Source organism: Pangasianodon hypophthalmus, chromosome 17, assembly GCF_027358585.1.
Source record: "Pangasianodon hypophthalmus isolate fPanHyp1 chromosome 17, fPanHyp1.pri, whole genome shotgun sequence".
In the NCBI taxonomy this organism is placed as follows: Eukaryota; Metazoa; Chordata; class Actinopteri; order Siluriformes; family Pangasiidae; genus Pangasianodon; species Pangasianodon hypophthalmus.
Window position 1 is genome coordinate 17650985 of NC_069726.1, and position 20476 is coordinate 17671460.

The window sequence follows — 20476 nt, forward strand, 5'->3', positions numbered from 1 at the left end:
ACAGAGTCAGAGAGAGCATTTAAGCTAAAGCTTATATAAATTGATATTGTATTTTGTGCAATATAAAATGACGTCTGTGTGCTTTATTGCTCAATTTGTTTTGGTTCTGTAATGGAGGTGATTGGAATAGATCCTTCTCTGTAATATTGATTGTCAGTAGACACACACACACACACACAGAACTGTAATGCAATCAGTCTGCATGCTTCTCTGAGCATTACCCTGCACTGTCCCTGTTGCAGTAGATATTCAGTTCGGAATGACTTTCTTTGTGGTTGTTGTTCTTTTTTAGTCTCACCTTCTCAGTACCTCATCTCTCTCACATGCAACAGGATGCTGATTAAAAGGTAGCTTTAAACTTTTCAAGGGTTATATAGCTTAATATTCCAGCAACAGAGCTTATTATTTGACAGAATAAATATTTAAGGGCGGAAATGATCATTAACAGATATTCTCCTAAATTCTCCGGCTGATAGACTTTACTGTTGTTCCTAACAGTAATAGATCCTCTCTGCAAATGATTGTGTTTATATGTTATGTATACTCAACATTGTTTCTTCTCAATGTTTCAGGATATGTGTCTTTTGGCACAGAAATTTATGCCACTGTGGCATGACGGAATTGTGCTTGAGGCAGCATAATTAAAAATTCTGTTAAATTCTCTCATATTTTCCTGTCACATATTTAAAAGAAACATCTGGAGAATCCAAAACCTGTTAACTTTGACCAAGGCTAGAGGCTCTCCCTTAAATAGCATGATCCTTCTTCTTTTTCTTCTTCTTCTTCTTTTTCTTTATTTTAACAACAACAACAACCATGACAACGACAACAATATTAATAATAATAATAGTAATAGTAATAATAATAATCCCGCAATTTTCAATTGAAATGACACAGATTGGCATAAGGGTTAAATTTGTTAAGTGAGAAATTCACAGTTTTTTATTCAAATCTTTGTCATTACTTTTTTTTTGGAGTGACAAGTGATCTCACAAACTAGGCTTAATGTCTTGAACCTAGCAAGTCTGATTTATCAATTATTCATGGATATATTCGTAACTGGATTTTTTTAACCGCAGAAACTTCCTAGCTAATTTTGCTGTTACTCGTAAACAAAATTGTGGTTGTTATGGTAGATTGTAACAGGTCTACTGATGACTACTGAAATCCATCCTGAGTCTACTGTGACAAAAGCAAGCTAGTTTGCTAGCACTTAATTAGCCAGCTAGCTATGTGTGAATATTACCTAAAGTAAAATACAGTTGAATGTCAGTAAACACAAGCTGAAGACTGAAGTTAGGGTTGTGATGCATCAATAATTCTCAGATTTTGGTGAATAAATGTTTTGTCTTCAAACTGAGAGTCAGTGTAAAATACAGGAATAAATGTAGCATCTTGTTTTTTTTTTTATTTTTATTTTTTTTATTATTATTATTATAATGTAGTACAGCATAAACAGAGTGCTTGGGGGTGGGGAGGGGGCGGGGTTACAGGATTCCCTGAAGCATTACAAATATTATTCAACATAGATTAGATTATTTTCAATAGATTTAAGAAATGCTAAGATTTCTCTCTCTCTCTCACTCACACACACACACACACACAGTACAGCAGTGGATACCATGCCATCTGAGCCTTGGCTAAAACAAAACAAACTGAAAGAACACACACAATGGTAAATGGAAAACTCTTACATGAATATGGCAAATCTGTGCATTCTCTTTAAACACTAATCAATCTTCCCAGCCCAAAGTTTAGCACAGTGAGGAGAACATGCTCTCTCAGCATAAATATCAATGGAGTAATTTAGTTTGCAAGTTACTTAATTCTGACTCCAAACCAAAACTGCTTGATCAGCATTTCTTTTTGTTCTGTCTTGTACCCAGGATAAAATTAAAGTTATTAGTTAACCTGTCCTAATAAGACTAATAAATCCTGACATCTACATCATAGTCTGCAGCATGTTTGGAAAATGCACACACTGTATAAACTCCATTGTTTATAATAAAAACCATATTCCATGTTATATTGACAAAAGTTTACATACTTGGGTGTATAGTTCAGGCTGAAATATGACCAAAATCATTATCAGAAGTCAAGGCCAGAGTTTTTGCTTTCTTGAGTTTTTGGTCTTGCCACCTTTGTCTTTGTCCACTTTTCATTTGTAAACCATAAAAAGCATAAAAAGCAGAACCGAGAAAATACACAAGCTGTTTGCATCTATTTTTGGGAAGGCAATCATAGAAACAGCTCGGACAATATTGGGTTTCTACAGAAACTACTGCATTAGCTAGAATTATATGCTAGTTCTAATAATATTCAAACATATTTAGCTTGTCTTAGCTATCTAATTGCCATATGATATCTGTTTTTATCTTTCTTTTTCTGAGCCATCAACCTGTAACATAGATAACTAATGTTAATGTGCAATTTTTGAAGTTGCCAACCTAGCCAGCTAGCTAATTTCGCTTTTTTCCCCACAATGCTAAATAATTTTAACTTACTATTTTTTACATACATTTTTTAAAATGTAGCTACAGTCTCTAAAATGTGAGTGGTCTTGATATTGGTCTTGTACTTGGTTCTTGATATTGGTCATGTCTTCTTATCAGTTAATATTTGTGTTGGTCATATCTTGGTTTTGGTTTGTATATCTTTTGGTCTTGGTCTCAGGTTGTATGTTTTTTGGTCTTTATTGGTATGGGTCTTGGTCTTGCTTGATATGGGTCTTGGTCTTGTCTTGTCTTGATTTGTATGGTTCTTTGTCTTGTCTTGGTTCCAGTTGGTCTGAATCTTCGTCTTGTTTTGTTTTTGACTGACATGAGCTGGTCTTGTTTTTCATTGGTAATGGTCTTGGTCTTATTTTGCTCTCAGTTGGTATGGGATGGTCTAGTTTTGTTTTCGGTCAGTATGGGTTGGTTATGTCTTGGTTTTGGTTGGTATGAAACTTAGTCTTGTTGACTGAGATAAGAGTCTTAATTACAAAACTGTTAGAAGTCAGTGTACACAAATTGCTTGGTAAAATATTGCTGTGTTCATGCATATGGCCTCAACTACACCACTACACATATTGTAGGGTTGGGGGTTTGATTCCCGCCTCCGCCCTGTGTGCGTAGAGTTTGCATATTCTCCCTGTTCTTTGGAAGTTTCCTCCGGGTACTCTGGGTTCCTCCTCCAGTACAAAGACATGCATTATATGCTGATTGGCATCTCTAAATTGTCCGTAGTGTATGAATGGGTGTGTGATTGTGCCCTGCGATGGGTTGGCACCCCGTCCAGGTTGTCCCCTGCCTTGTGCTCCGAGTCCCCTGGTATAGGCTCCAGGCTGTCCATGAATGAATGGAAAATGGATGGATAGATTTAACCATAAAACAGTAAATGAGACACTTTTTATTACTTTCTACAGATTGATGTGGATGTTCTGTATGCAGTATCATCACTATAAAGTTCTAGAAAAAAAATATATATCACAGAAGTCACTCACAGACTATATATTACTGAATATTACTGTTTTTATTTTAATTAAATGCCTCGTACATCAATGCATGTAGTCTGCAAGTCTGACAAACATGCCCACGTCTTTGGGCGGAAGAGCTTGATTAATTGTATTGTAATTTATGGCCTTTTATTGATCACAAGACTGTTAATCTTTCCATCTCTTCATTGCACAGATTACGTATAGCAGCTTGTCATGGAGCCAGCATAAAAACCTGATGAATAAAGCAACTTTTCACTCCTGCAGGACTGAGGTTTCCTTGTATTAATATTTGCATAGTGGTAAAGGCCAAAAGGATTCCTACAGATGCTCTAGAAATACTGATGTCATGAAGAAAAGACCCATAAACCTGATCATTAACATTAATAATTGCTTGTGGTAATGAAAATGTAACACCAGTGTACAGGTCGAACCCCAACCAATGCCAAAACTGCTAACCCTCGTCCATTAGGAGATTAGAGCAAGGCAGAACCAGCATTAGGAGAAGTAAAGAAGTAAAAGTCAAGTCAGTAGCCTAAAGCAGAAAGATGATGGATTTCAAACAGGACACAACCTGCTCCCTGAACATATAATCACGTCATAAAACTTTCACTGAACTGGAGCGAAAGGTATAATGTGCCTGGACGCTGTTATGAGTCCCTGCATCTGCAGCAAAAGGCCCGTAAGATGTTATTCGCAATAAACAGGCAGCAGAGGGAGGACATGGCAATATATATCTTCCATGATCCGCTTGTCAGTCCAGCCACCCAAGTGGCACAGATGTGACATTAATTATTATAAGTCTGTCAGCTCTGCACTGGGATTTCAAAGTGCCTAAACAGCACTCCCGAAGGCCAGACACTGGCTGACTTTGTCTAATGAGGAAGCTAACAGTGAAGAGAGCAAGATAACAACTGCTCTAAGCCTATGGATCAATCAAAGTAAGTGGTGAGAGGAAGAGAGAAAGCATTGCTTGTAAGGATTAGTGCTTGAGTAGTAAAGCAGTTTGGACAATCCCAGGTGGGCTTCTATAATAATTACAAAAACAATAGAAACGAATAAAGCATTTACAGGCACAGATATAAACTAAACACACTTCCTCAGCTCATGCTGACACACAAGGCTTTACCACTGGAGAAGACCTACACTGGACCTTCATGACATAATCATGACACATTCATAAACAGTTCTGAAATTGCAAAGGCAATTTGATGTCAAAACTTGTGATGTCATGGAGATTTCATACAGAGTATCTTTACTGATACTATACATGTCCTTATCCTAATTTTCCAATTATTTCTTTATTTTTGACGCACTGTATGGTATGCATAGTGTTTCATAGCAGCATTATGCTATGAATAAAATGCTAAATAAATGACCATTATTACTAATATTAGAAATTACCAGTTGAAGATTCTAGAAATATGCACTCACCAAGGTCTTTATTAAGAACACTGTACTAATACTGGGTAGGGCCCCCCCTTTGATCTCAGAACAGCCTCAATTCTTCATGGCATGGATTTCAAAAGAATTTGGAAACATTCCTTTGAGATTCTGGTCCATTTTGACATGATTGCATCATGCAGTTTGCATCATGCACTTTCATGCTACAAATCTCCTGTTTTACCACATCCCTAAGGCGTTCTACTGAGCCCGGGAAGGTCACTGAAGAACACTGAACGTCATGAAACCAGTTTGAAATGACTTCTGCTTAGTATCATGGTGCATTTCATACTGGAAGTAGCCATTAGAAGATGTAAATTGTGGCCATGAAGGGATGCAAATGGTCAGCAACAATACTCAAATAGGCTGTGGCATTCAAGCGATGATTGATTGGTATTAACAGGCCCAAAGTGTGCCAAGAAAACATTCCCCACACCATTACACCACCTCCACCAGCCTGGACACAAGGCAGGTTGGGTCCATGGATTCACGCTGTTAGTGCCAAATTCTGACCCTACCATCTGTGTGCTTCATCAGAAATCGAGATTCATCAGACCAGGCTACATTTTTCCAGTCTTCAACTGTGCAGTTTTGGTGAGCCTGTGCCCACAGCACCCTCAGCTTTCTGTTTTTGGCTGACAGAAGTGGAGCCTGATGTGGTCTTCTGCTGTTGTAGCCCATCCACCTCAAGGTTCGATGTGTTGTGCATTCTGAGATGCTTTTCTGCTCATTACAATTGCTCATTAAAGAGAGGTTATCTGAGTCACTGTAGCCTTTCTGTCACCTCAAACCAGTCTGGCCATTCTCCATTGACCTCTCTCATCAATAAAGCATTTCCATCCTCAGAACTGCCACTCACTGGATGTTTTTTCTTTATTGCAGCATTCTGAGTAAACTCTAGAGACTGTTGTGTGTGAGAAACCAAGGAGATCAGCAGTTATAGAAATACTCAAACCAGCCCATCTTGCACCACGAATCATGCCATGGTCAAAATCACTGAGATCACAATTTTTTCCCATTCAGATGGTTGATGTGAGCATTATCTGAAGCTGCTGGCCTGTATCTGCATGATTTTATGCATTGCACTGCTGCCAAACGTTTGGCGACTTAAATAATTGCATGAATGATTAGATGTATAGGTGTTCCTAATAAAGTGCTCCCTGAGTGTATCTTCACTCTACAAAAAAAAACCCTATGTTCCACCTGATCAACAGTGTCAGTCGGCATGATTTACAGTGTAGCCTCCATGGCAAACTAAACAACTTGACGACAGTTGTTAAAAACATTTCCTTTTTTTTTACACAGCTGCATGTCCAAAACTTCACCTACTTCCAGTATAGTCCCACCTGTGAATACCAAAATTTGAATTCCTTTAGCACAGAAGCTCAAGATATAGTAAGCAGCTAATCTTGATAATAATGGGAAGGGTTGGAATGGCTTAACAGCATGATCTCTCAGTATAAAATGTACACTTCATTTCTTATGGATAACCATATGCATTTATTAGCTAATGTGCCTCTGTAAATTGGTGCTTAATCCCAGTTGTTAATCACATTAATACAGGTAATTGGTTGAAGCGCATGAAAGATGCCCTGACTGCAGAAGGAACCCTTCGTCAGGTTTTATCTGGAGTTCAAGCTAATGAGATTCCCCTCATGAGAACCCTTTTGTAATTATAATTATCACTAGGATTGAACTTCAAGAAACCTTATCCTGACCCTGCAATTTGGTGCAAAACTTTCTAGCCCATAATTAAAGATACATCCTCTACGGCATTGAGGGTCTGCAAGACATAAACTAAGGGCATCATGGATCAGCATCAGGGAAAGTAAAATAATAAAGTGCTAATTGTTTATTTAAGAAAACTGGCAGTCATTAATGGAAATATGGAGTTTATCCCATTGGATTTTTACCTTTAAAAACCTTTACATATTAAGGGTTTTAGAATGGAAAAATACTGTGTAATGACGGTGTGTTATTTATGTTAGTAATTTAATTGAATCCACTTTTTATTGCCCCTGGATTATATATTTAGATTGTATATTCAATGCTTTATTGAAATGAATGACATTTACTACTGAAGCAAGCAGTGAATTTAAATGAAAAACTATTACTTAACGTAACTCTATATTTACATGCAAAATCAAAACCCCTCCAGCTCCAGCAGCTCCAGAATCCCTGAGCTCAGGTTCCTGAGTTTCACATGTTCTCTGTGCCCAGAAGGGTTCCCTCTGGGTTCTCTGGTTTTCTCCCAGAAGCATACTGGGAGGTGGATTAGCTATGGTAAATTGCCCCTTGGTGTGAATGAGTGTGCAAATGTGTATTCATGATATGTTGTGATGGACTGGTACGTATTCCTTGAGTATTCAAGCCTTGTACCCAGTGTTTCTGGGATAGGCTCTGGATCCACCACTCTGACCAAGAGAAAGTGGTAACTGAAGATGAATAAATGAATGAATATTACAATGGATTAATCATCGAGTTGAGTGTTGGTAGGATATGGGCTCTCACTGTCCCTCAGGCTCTGACTTTCTGTGACAAATTCTGCAGTGAAGGCTGCAATATGTTCATCTCTCAAGATAATCCTCAATTTCTCATCTTCTGTTAATTAATTAGCAGATTGGTATTTTGTTATTTTATTAATGAATATTGTGTGAGTTCCCAGTGGTGGAAAAAATTGCACCTCTGTTTCAACAGTGTTTGCCTTTGCCTTCCTTTTTCAATGGCGAGACAGTGGCCACTGAGCTTATACTCGCTCAGGGTCTGTCTCTGCTTTGTGTCTCTGATTGTGAAGTGATACTCTGCCAATTCACACTCTCTGTTTAGGGCCTGATAACTCTGTAATCTGGACTGGTATTGGCTATTTGGGTCCTAGTGTTCCAGATAAGCTGCATGGATCTGTGTGATCATTTGGTTTTGGTTTGCTGTGAGAATATGCAGGTATAAATGGCTATTGGGAATACTGTACGTCAGTTAGCAAAATTAATTGTGGTTCAGATTACAAATGTATGTATGTATGTATGTATGTCAGGGGTCATCAGCCTAGCCAGTATTATATGCAGTGGGTTGTATAGAGCACTTGAAAAATACTGTAGCAGAACTGAATGGATGTATTAAAAAAAAAAAAAGACCCTGACCATAGTTCAGCGACTAAACATTTTTCTAAACATGAAACAATGTGGATTCTGTAGCAGATCCTCTGTTGCGTCCAATCAGATGCATTTATTTAGCTGAAGGTAGCTCATTGAGCAATTGAAGACTTTTCAGAGAGTTTCATAGACTTAGCCACTCTGGTCTAATTAGTGAAGTGATGATATGGATTGCTAAAAGAAGTTGATGAAAACCAAATGTTGAAAGATAAGTTCAGAACAGATGTTTCATCTCATCCGATGGCAGTAGTCAAAAGTGGTAATGTGAAGTGCAAGTGTAAAACATAACATTTCAAATTGATGCCTTGTTTATAGCCATGAACTAATCATTACTGGTGAAGCATTGCAACTCTTGTCTCTATTTAATCATGTTATTTGTTTATCCACCCTTTTGTAAGCAAGAAATCTTACGTATCTGGACCTTCACAAATTGTAGCTGGCGTATGTGAATGAATACTCTGCTATTTAACTAGGACTGATAATGACAAAAAGTGGTCAATTACCTAAATAGCTCTGCATGACAGTGAGCCTCAAGATTGAAAACGATCCTTAGGATGCACAAAATCATTTTCTCGATTCCTGGAGTTCCATTAACACTGATTGGAATTTAAACAGTCTTCATGTATGAGTGCATATCTGCAAAACAGACTCCAAATAGCTCAGTATCAACCATACGCAATGAAATTAAATACAAGCAAATTAATTACTAAATGCAACTTCAAATACTTATTCATATTATATATCATGATTTATTATTACACCTTATTATTCACGTCTAGTGATGGACTTTTTTTAATTAAATGGTTCCTATAAAATCTGTTTACTTGTAATGTTGGGTTACATTAAATTCATTTGAGGTTAATGTAAAAATTAGAAAACTGTTCTTATTTTTTATTATAGGATTATTTAAAACAATTACAAACTGATTACAATGTTTTAGACATTTTTTTTGCTAATTAGAAGTTTAGTAATTATGTTTCTTTCAGGATTTTTGTTTCCCTGAAACAAAACAATTAAAACTGAAATTACTACAAATGTTTAGAAATAGGTTTAATTTTCCTAATTATATTTCACTGTTCTTAAGAATATTTGATTATAATGATTGGATTTTCTGATTAGTCCTATAATGAGAAATAGTTGCAGTCATTACTTCAAATAATATTATGTAGTACCTATAGATTATTCAGTAACTACAGTAAAACTACCAGGAAAGGAATGTAACTCTGAACGTGCCCATAGGTTGTGGTTGTTTACGACATTGTTATACTGTGCTATCCATCAGCTATCACAGAGGAGAGGTTTTGTGCCTGGATGATGAAGAGCTTTGCTAACTGAGCGTTATAGGAATTGAAGAAGGAGAGCAGACATTTTGTTAGAAGGCTGCATGGATGTAATTGTGTACGACTGAGAAATGACACAGGGCCACTCCAGCAGAGGAATGCTGGGATATAATTGTGCAGAACAAGCTTTTGGGCCAGCAGCCCAGGAGAGCCCGTAGTCCCCAGAGAGGAGGAGAATCTACAGAAGCCAGATACTAGTGCGTCATGGGGGTGTGAGATAATTTTTTCCCCCTTCTTGGGCCTGTGAGATTATCCTTGAGCAACGTCTTTTTATAGTTCTTTTTTTATACCTTTATGAATTGTTTTCATGCATCATTTATGCTGTATAATTACCATTGAGTCAATCCTAGACTGTCATTTTTAAAAAATTACACACTTGAATTTAAGGATCAAATCATATCAAACACTTAAATAGTGACAGAGATTTGATGAATTTACTTTTCATTATTAACTTGTAGCCACAGCAAGATAAAATCTATAGGATTTATACTATTTGTGCAACACAAATAACAGCCTTCTGCAGCATACTTAATCTACATCCATATGATGAGAAGCAAACAAAAGATTTATTCATATATTCACACAGCTGTCAATCAGCAGCATTCATAGGGGCATAGGAGACATACACACATACATACACATAGAGAGAGAGAGAGATCGGTGTGAAGATCAGGGCAGAAGCTTATGAGGAGATTTAGACAATGTTTGCATGATCACCCTTTGATAGATGATGGACAGATTTGACAGACAGCCAAAGCGATTTTTTTTTGTCACATATATGACACACAATCGATTTTTCCAGTAATGTCTGGAACCATTTCTTCCCCTCTCTCTGGAAGCAGCTTTATATCCCTGTGTAAATATCACTCTTCAGTGGTAAAGCATTCTTGAAAAGAATAATAATTTAGAGCATTATTCTGAGAATTTGGAGTGTCTGCCAATTTCTCTTCCAGTATCTTTATCCTGGAACTATCTTAAGATTTGAATTATATACAGGATGTACTCTATAAATATTCCAGCTCTGTCTCTGCACTTTTGCCCTACATATAAAATATTAACACTCAGATGTCCAAACCAGATTAATTCATTAACACATACACTATATAGCCAAAAGTTTGTGGACACCTGACCATCACAGTCAGGTGATATGCTTGTTGAACATCCCATTCCAGATTTAGTCCTCCTCTGCTGTTATAATAACCTCCACTCTTCTGGGAAGGCTTTCCTCTAGATTTTGGAGCGTGGCTGTGGGGATTTGCCCACTCAGCCACAAGAACATTAGAGAGCAGGAAGAGAGCTAGAGGAGAGGAGGCTTGGCACATAGTTGGTATTTCAAGTCATCCCAAAGGTGTTCAGTGGTGTTAAGCTCAGGGCTCTGTGCAGGCCATGTCTTCATGGAACTTGTTTTGTGCACAGGGGCAATGTTCATGCTGGAACATGTTGGGCTCCTAAGTTCCAGGGAAGAGAAATTGTAATTTTATGGTATATAAAGACATTCTATACAATTGTGCGCTTCCAACTTTGTGGCAATAGTTAGGGGAAGGATCACACATGGGTGTGATGGTCAGGTGTGCGCAAACTTTTGTGATATGAACCCTATGGACAAGGTTGTGAAATTTTTTGAAAGATATACAAATACATTATTCGATATGATATGATATATGATAGATATGATACAGATACAAATACAGATATGAATAGGAGGCAATTTTTTATTTTTATTTTTTATTTTTCTTAGAAAAACTACATTCATGCATCAGGAATGGGATCCTATGTACAAGTGGCAGGTTTTTACTTTCATGTGGCCGTGAGTGAGCTGCCAGATATGAAGCTCATATAAAGATCACGTTCATCAACGTATCTTAGTAACTGCGTGGTCAGGGTCCTGGTGGTTTAAAGTAGGCTTCAAGTTTGTTTATATTTAGGGAAATAGAACTAAATTTATAAGAAAATGTCATGGGTGGGTACAAACTAAAATAATAAGTATGCGAGCTGGATTAAAATCATCTCTAGTTGAGACCAGTTATGAACTGGAGTGATGTAGCTGAGGTTGAGGAACTGTTAGAGAATTCAGAATTCATACAATATGCTGAGATTGCTGACATTTATCAAGTGATTTCCAGTGTTTCTGGGGACATGGTGGTAGGTTCATATTTAATTAAAAACAACAACAACAACAACAACAACAAAAACTTTCCATTTAGGCCACATCCAAATCCTAATTCATATAATGGACATTTGGTTGGAGCACTAACCAAATACAAATACACATAGTGTCATTGTGTTACACCACCAATGCCTAGCATTTTTAAAGTGCAGTATAATAAAAGACTGTATTTTACTGGCTTAAAAAAAAGCAAAAACCATCTAGTAAGCAACAGTTCTGCAGGCGTAAAAGCCGTGTTGATGAGAGAGGTCAGAGGTTAGACTGGTTTGAAACCTAGACTGCAGAATAAATATAGCATGCATCTTGTTTATTGTGTATAAGAAGGGAAAAATGTGCTGTTCGTGCAGCGCCACTTGTGAACTCTGTGTCATTCTGTTTATATTATAGTGTATATCTTGTCTCATGGTATATAGCAGGTTCACCATATACAAGTTAGAGACCTGTTTATACAGTATATATTGCATAATTTAATGGAAATTAACCTTGTTTCAGTGTTACAGGGCATTTCCTATTCATTGTCATTTAGCATTGCTTACCAAGGAAGTTCTATTTTCTCACTCTCTCTCTTTTTTTCATAGATATTAGCGTCTTTAGCAGAGTTTGAGAGCCATATTATTTCCACTACGCTACGCTAATGAAATCTCCGCAGCTAATATGCACTGAAATTGAAAACAACAGCGAGACTCTCAGGTTGCCATAACAATAATGACCTTTGGCTGAAAAAATGTCTCTCCCGTGTGGTGCCACCCCTCATAATTGACATCTAAACTGCAGAGGTAGAGGTGCCATGGCTCAGCCTGAAGTCTGAAAATGTGGGAGCATTTGCTATCAGATTAATGTGACTGCAGATCCCAGCAGGCTGACAAGCCTGAGCTGCTGCTCTGTTTGCAACACTGCTTCATTTTAATTGCTGACACTTCCCTCCAAAGCACTTTGGCATTGCTTTTTGTTCTGAACTCAGGAAGTAGTAGATATTTCAACCATGTGCTGGTGTAAAACTTAGTATGTGACTTATGTGACTGGAAAACCAAAAGGCATTAATTAAAATACACCTCTAATCGGATTTTACTGGATTTTACGGACAGTAACTTATCTCAAAACTCATCTTAATTCTTCCTGAAGTCAGTCAAGTTAATCAGCCTGGTCCACACATTATTAAACATCTCTGCATCTGTCAGTTTCTCAAGAAAACATTCTAGCACTTTGAACAAGTTAAATTACATTTTAGAGTGTTAAAAAGACAACAAGAAGAAAGATGCATCTTTATATAGGAGCACTTCTTTGCAAAGCACTAATGTTGCGTGTTCTTCAAAGTGGACTGCTCGAGTTTAGCGCCTGATATATGGGCCGTGGAGAATGGAGGTGCTTAAGGAGGGCATGAGCAATCAGCAAAGTAGCAGAATAAAGAGATTGGCCTGTAGCATGGAACTCTGGTGCTGGAAGAAGAAAGCAAACACAAGGCAGGAGTCTGAAAAGATTGATGCAGGCCTTTTGTTCCACTGTTGTGTCCTGCCTAGCCCATAGACAGCCCAGCTGTTTGCACTGATGTGCCTTTAAAAGAGGAAAATGACCACGGCAAAGAACCATTTGATTATTTTTCAGAATGTCCTTTTTGATATATATGATGATGCTTCGGGGAAACTAGTGGAAATGGCTTGCTGGGAAGTCTCGTTTTTGTAAATGTTAAGGTTTCTGAGTTTTTCATGCACATGGATCGCTCTGGTATGTAGTCCACAGTTATCAATCATGCATTCATATGCAGTCATAAAGCTGAGATATGCCTGTGCTGACACATCGCAACTCACACACTGTGTGAGCGTTTTCAGGCAGTGACAATGATCCATTCCAGTGCACATGGACACTGTTAACTCAGAGGCTTTTAAGTAAATTGCTTTTCCCCTTTGCTAAGCTCCCAAGAGGTTGAAGATCTTAACCAGACATTTCCAGAACATGTTCTTAAAAAAATTAGATGATTGATTACTGATACCATAATAATAATAATAATAGTAATAATAATAATAATAATAATAATAATAATAATAATAATAATAATAATAATAAAGCATATGAATGTCTTTTATTTGAAAATTTAATCCAATATAATCTTTGCTTATCTAATTTTAAATCAAATTGAATGAAATCAATTAATTTATCTATTTGTTTGTTACGATATTGATATTTAAAGTATAACAACAGCATCATCCATGTTTATTACACATTTTATTAATCATTTAGAAATCATTTCATTTTGGAAATCTACTAGATCATGGCAGAACGTCAATACAATCAGTCCAGAGCTGTGTGGCATTTTTCATTTAGTCACCTTGTACATAAATCTTTTTTTCATGTTTTAAGTGTTTTTTTTTCAAGGACTGGGCAAGCCACCCATTAACCTCAGTCAGGACCTACTGATTCATTTAGAGCCTTCTTGAAGAATCCACAGTAAACTGATTTGCCTCACTAACACACACACTTGCACCAGGTTTTGCTGAACGTTAAAGGAACTTAGTTGCTAATATTTATGGTCAGCTATTCAATCGGATGGTGATAGAGGTCTTATTGACAGAAGCTTAGCAATGTAGAAACCCCCTGAAAATGAATGCAATTATGCTTTAGAGTATTTCAATTTGCTAAAGGAAGAGCCAGTGATTTCCAGCTAATCTGTAAATGGATCAGCAGTACCTTGGGAAGAAAAGTGGGGAACAGAATTGCTGCATCATCTAATTGCCTAAGTATGTGTTTTAGGGAATTTCTCCTTTCATTATTATGCAATATTATCTATAAAATGATACACACTAGGCAATCTGACAACGCACTGTGTCATCATATTTATCATACTGCATGCGCATTACCTAAGAAGAAAATTAAACAATAAAATTTATTTGCAGTAACACATATGAGTAATTAAAAGAAATCTCTCTTATTGGTTTTTGATAGTTTAATACTTTGAAGATGCTGGTGAAAATCTAACTATCTGGCTCTTTGAAAAAAAAAATATTGTTGATAACTGAAGTGATTATAACTACTTGAAACAGTATCTTTTGTTCCTAACACATCATGTTGTGGAATTAGAGCCTTGATTTTCATTTCAATCAAACAGAACTGACAGATAAGATCACATTCTTAAATGTGGACTTGGGCCATTTTATATTCAGGGACACATTTAAATTAGTACTGTATTATTCCTTAATTAGAACTAAATTAAGATTAAGGTGTTTCCAGTGTTTCCCCTGATATATAGGTAGGATTCATATTTAAGTAAAAAACAAACCAAAACAAAACAAAAAACAGGCACTTTGGGTTTAAATCCAAATACAGATACAAATACAGATATTTGGAGCACTAAACACATACAGAATCAGATAAAGATAGCTGTGTTACACCTCTATACAAACCTCTGCTATTTTTTCACTGTATTTTCAGAATAATTCCTAATAGTTAATGAACAATATGTTTTAAGATGAATAAATATGGATTAAGCTCAAACATTAAGGGGTTTATATCAGATATCATGGTGGTGGCACATCCTACCCAAAACACACACCAGATTTATAACTGTAGGAAACTGTTAGCAGTCATTCTGTAATTGCATAGCTGATGGTAAATGAGCTGATTACTAATGCACTAATGAATTTCCTTGATGCTACCACTATTTTTAGCTGAAATTTGTAAATGAAATATTAAGATTTTTCAATTAGATGGGTGCATGTCATGCTTTTCCACTTACTCACACTCTTGGAGCAGATAGATGATTTAGAGTCAAGCTCTAGGAGGAATGTTTGCTCTTGTGATAGCTCTTCCTAGTTCTTAGTTTCACTGTAAAACCCTACTTATGGGCTTGAAAGGCTTCTAACTATAGAGTGTTTCTCTATCACAGAGAGTACTGTCATAGAGTGTGCGAATTCACAATGTGAATTGTTCATTTAACCAGTAAGTTATGTTCATTTTCAGACAGAAAACAATAAAACATTTATTTTCAGACAGCAGATCTGTGTAAAATATACAGTGCATGTAGTTGACTGAATAAAATGGAATTAAAAGCTCTGTCTGGGATTTTATTATTCTACATGGCATACTAGTGCGTAGCGTCCTCCGGAAATGAAACAATCAATCAAGCCATAACATATTCAACAAATGCAGTGTTTGTTTCTCTCTAGTTTAACATTTATGAATAATGAGCTGTTGGAATGCGTCAGCACATCACTTCTTCCTAGATTAGAGATCGCTAAGAATCTCTCTCATGGTCTGATTTTGCATGAAGTAATTTTATATGGAATCTGAGCCATGCAGTTTGGAGAGATACAGCGATGCTCATGCATAAGCTTGCAAACGACTGTGCAAAAATCTCGCAAAGGTCAGTGTTTCATTCCAAATTTAATTGATATATGAAAATTGTCCGTATTTCTCCATGTTGCTGTGGATGGAAAATAATCAGGTAAATCAGCTTGTAATATTTCTTATTTTTCTACTTGAAAACTCAATTTTATAGCTAACAGTCATATTTTTATATGTGGAAGTTTTATTTTTAAGTTTTTGTTCACAAAGATGATTTGTCTAGATAATATGGTCCAGTTATTCAATAAGCTGTAAATAAAACAGTTCGAGAAGTAACTACTTTGTGACTAAATAATAGCACTTTGAGTAGTTTTGTGACTATAGGTGATGTTGTTAGAGCCCCAGTGTGCCCAGGTTGACAGGTGGTCCTGCATTTCTGGCCAGACAAATGACACAGGGAGATAGACTTAATCCCCAAGTGTACTATTCTCCTTTAGAAAAGTGATATACAGAATGAGCTGTCAAGGCAGTGGAACAACAAACACAAAAGCTGTTTAACAGCCTCCTCCATTTAACTTACAACGATTCTCTACATATTTTGTTCTGAAAATCATATAAAAAGATATCTTTAAAAAAAAAAACTTAAACAGTCAACAAATAAAAATACGAAAGCTTTGCAAAGTGCTGGTTTATACTCCAAACAAAAGAACAACAACAACAAAATTTGGAATTTTGTTTATGGATTGATGGATTTGGAATTGTTATATTTTTCCCATTAAGCCATGGATCTTGGAGGCAAGACACAATTTAATGTAAGTCTCTATGCCAAAAAATTCAAAAAATATTAAGTAATCTATATATTAGGCATGATTTATAATGGCATGGGACTGTCTTTGGGCAAGACTGAGAGCTACCAAATTTCCTGCAAGAGTCTTGCAGAAAAGCTTTGCAACAGCTTATACAAACAGACTGATAAACAAAGGATTACAGTAGTCTGGGCATGAAGAAATATAAACATGAATCATTTTTTATACTATGTGATGTGCAATGTGGTATTTTTGTGAGTAAGGCAGAGAGTGTCACATCCAAATCCACCTCCAATCCAGGAGCCACCACAAATCCACAATCCATTCCAGTCTGGACATTATCTCACTCTCACTCACCTGCCTGTTAAACTCACCTGTTTCCTGTTAACCCTCATTTACTTCAATGTATTTATACCAGTACTTTCACCACTTATCACTGCCAAGTTTTTCCATTCCAGTGGGAATTTCTGAGCTTTCCTTTCTCTTCTCATCATTTCTGTTTTTAACTTTATGCTTCTGCTCTGAATTTTGATTTTAGTTGCCCTGCATTGCTCTGTTTACCTGACGCCCGACCTTCTCATCAGGTAGCTGTTTTGTAAAGCAGAATACTGCAAGGTTTTATTTTTTAAATTGTAGCATCATGATGAGTGTTTTGAAGAAAATGATAGAAAAAGAGATTTACAGACTGGCATGACTTCTTTAAAATGTTTGGGATAGAAGCCACAGTTATGACGTATACAATTCAAAGACAGATATTTTGTTTGTTATCTAAACTAAAGATGTGTGCTGAGGTCTTATATGTAGTATGGTTATTATTCATCTGATTAATTGCAATTTATGATTTAGGGCTTACTAATATTATGAACAGCAGCTACGCTAATTCCTTTCCACTTGTTTTCCTTCTTCTACCCATCCTGAGGCACATAGAGATTGTGCTAGCTCCAGTAGACAGAGACCAACCCTACGAGGATCCTGAGGCATCCAGAGATGGACCTGCTCCAGCTGGTTTCTGCCTCGTGAGGATTTGGGTGTTCAAAGCAACGCTGCCAACTCTATGTGGACTTTGAGGAAGACAACAACCTACATGACTATAAATAAATACAGAAAGGACATTGTTCATATCACACTCTCCAGTGTCACCCAAATGAGGATGGGTTCCCTTTTGAGTCTGGTTCCTCTCAAGGTTTCTTCCTCATATCATCTCAGGGAGTTTTTCCTTGCCACAGTCGCCTCAGTCGCCTCAGGCTTGCTCACTAGGGATAATTCTGTCTAACATCTAGGACTGTTTGCATGTTTTTGTTTCTGTTTGCATGCTTTTTGTCTCTTATGTTCTGTAAAGCTGCTTTGAGACAATGTTCATTGTTAAAAGCGCTATACAAATAAAATTGAATTGAATTGAATTAAACAGCTGTAAGAACCAGATTTGTTTGTGTTTTACTTGAGAAATTATCATTAAAAAGCGATCTGAATGTCTTGGCTTACTTCTCAATGAGTGAGTTATGTAGAAAAATATGAATGACGATTCCTCTTTAAGCAAAGAGAGCTATGTGTTCTCTGTAGTTAGATCCAACAGGCAGTGGAAAGCAAATAAATGCCAAAGTTATTATTTCACAGCCTAAGATATTACAAGTTTTTCTCTCTTTGAAGCCTGCTGATTTACTGTATAATCTGCTTGATTTATGAAGAGAATATAAAACTTTCCAGCATGCACAGAGCCAAACATGCCAAAGATAGCTGAATGGATGCCTTTATCCTCAAGTCATGGTTCACATGGGTCTCCTCGCTGATGGATTCCTGCTGAAACATCTACATTCACCAGCTCTGTGCTGATTAGATAGGCCTTTCCGTTACTGCAGTGCAGAAGCGTGGTGTGTGGTGATTAAGCTTGGTGTATGGAGATTTGTACATGTCAACAAGCAAATGATTTAACAGATTTATTTCACTAAGAGGAAAATAAGAAGTTAGAGTACTAAGCATAGTACCCTATGTGATCTCAGTGACTTTGACTGTGGCAGGATTGTTGGTGCCAGAAGGGCTGGTGATCTCCTGGGAACTTCCCTTCTCAGTCACCAGATCTGAAACCAACAGAACACCTTTGGGATGTGGCAGAACAGGACATTCACAGCATGAAAGTGCACCTGAAAATCAAACATGCATTCAAGGTGGACCAGAATTCCAACATCTTGTGGAATCCATGCCACGAAGAATTGAGGCCCTACCCAATATTGGTATAGTGTTCCTAATAAAGTGTTGAGTGAGTGTGTTTGTGTATATATGTATATATATACATATATGTATATATATATATATATATATATATATATATATATATACATACACACACACATATGTCATAGCAGATTCAATTCCAGCATTTTTATACTTGGCAATATGTTAGTGCAAAACTTCTCACATACAGTATATTTAACGACAGGTAAAGTACACATATGGTATACATGGTATATGACATTAAGCACATAATTCCAATGTGTTGATGTTTTGGCTATTAATTATTTGCTATTTTTTACTTTGTCTTCTTGGTATGAATTTTTTGATCATTTTTTTAAAAATCAGTTTCAATTGATGTGATATATTTCAAATTTATCCACAAGTTCATCTAAAATCTAAAGAGTTTATTTTGTTTGCCTATGCTCTGTTAGTTTTGTTTTTGTATTGTTTTGGTAAGCAGGCGATCACGTTATGCTTGCAGGCACATTAAAAGGACAACCGTTTAGTACTGACTCTGAGATTTTTGCAATTCCATTTTTGGAATTCTTGTCACTGGCCTAAAAGCATCATGAATAACTGAGCACAGAGCAACTGTAAACTGCTTTGTGCTGAAGATAAATGTAACATTATTTTTCTATTAACCAACTATTGTGAGGTTGCCAACAGTTTTTTTTTTAGTTAGCTTTTTAGTATTCAACTCTTCCACAAGCTCTGAATCAGGAAAGGAATTCACAAGAGATTCCTCTATACAATCTTCCCATTTCAGGGTAACTAGTATTTCCTCTCTCTCTCGCCCTCTCTCTCCTCTCAATATTTAATCAAAACAGCTTTCAGCATTGCTTGGAATCCAATTACAGTTGGGCAGTATTGCCATGGCTCTTGTGAGATCTCTGGTGACCTATACACATCTCTGGAGAAATGAGAGCGCAGGTGAATGTGTAGGTTTTGCTGTCCTGTGACAAATCAGGAAACAAACACACCAAAATGGCTTAATAGTTACCCATTTAGGTATAGTTAGAGCAGAAGATGAGATTTTAATTGAAAAGCTGCCAAATTAATGAATGAAAGCTAAAAACTCACCCTTCATAACCATTCATAACATTTACTCTTAGAAATTACTACATATATGCAATAATGAGGCCATGATATACTTCTGTACATATAACATTTCCCAGAGGCTGGATCATATTTTGTTGGGGTACAATTGACTGTGGCAGCATGAATTTATAACCATGAACAGCAACACCATTCAAGCCCCTAAAATAATGATATGTTCAAATGTTCTCAGGGTTACATCTGTCCCAATCACAAATTGCTGGAGGCCAATGAGAACATCAAACCTCCCTGGTTGGAAGGTCACCAGGGATGAAATATAAAGTCTGTTCGCCTGGGGAGATGTCAGAGAAGCTGTATGAGCTGCAATAGCTAAATAATGCTAGAATATAAATAAAAATAATGCTACTTTATTTTCCTCATCACAGATTCCCTATGCCCTCCAGATTGCTGCTGAATCTCCAGCTACCCAAGCAGGGTGCTAGTACACAAACACACACAAGCATAGTAAGCATACTACACTTCATAGCACCCCTGCA

General features: G+C 36.7%; 1 long non-coding RNA gene across 1 annotated transcript; it reads left to right on the top strand.

The window, feature by feature from the left end:
- Nucleotides 1-221: 221 nt before the first annotated feature.
- Nucleotides 222-18075, top strand: LOC128320981 (uncharacterized). The gene is made up of 2 exons (XR_008304570.1): nucleotides 222-347; nucleotides 17194-18075. It is a non-coding gene; the product is annotated as an uncharacterized LOC128320981 (long non-coding RNA).
- Nucleotides 18076-20476: the final 2401 nt, after the last annotated feature.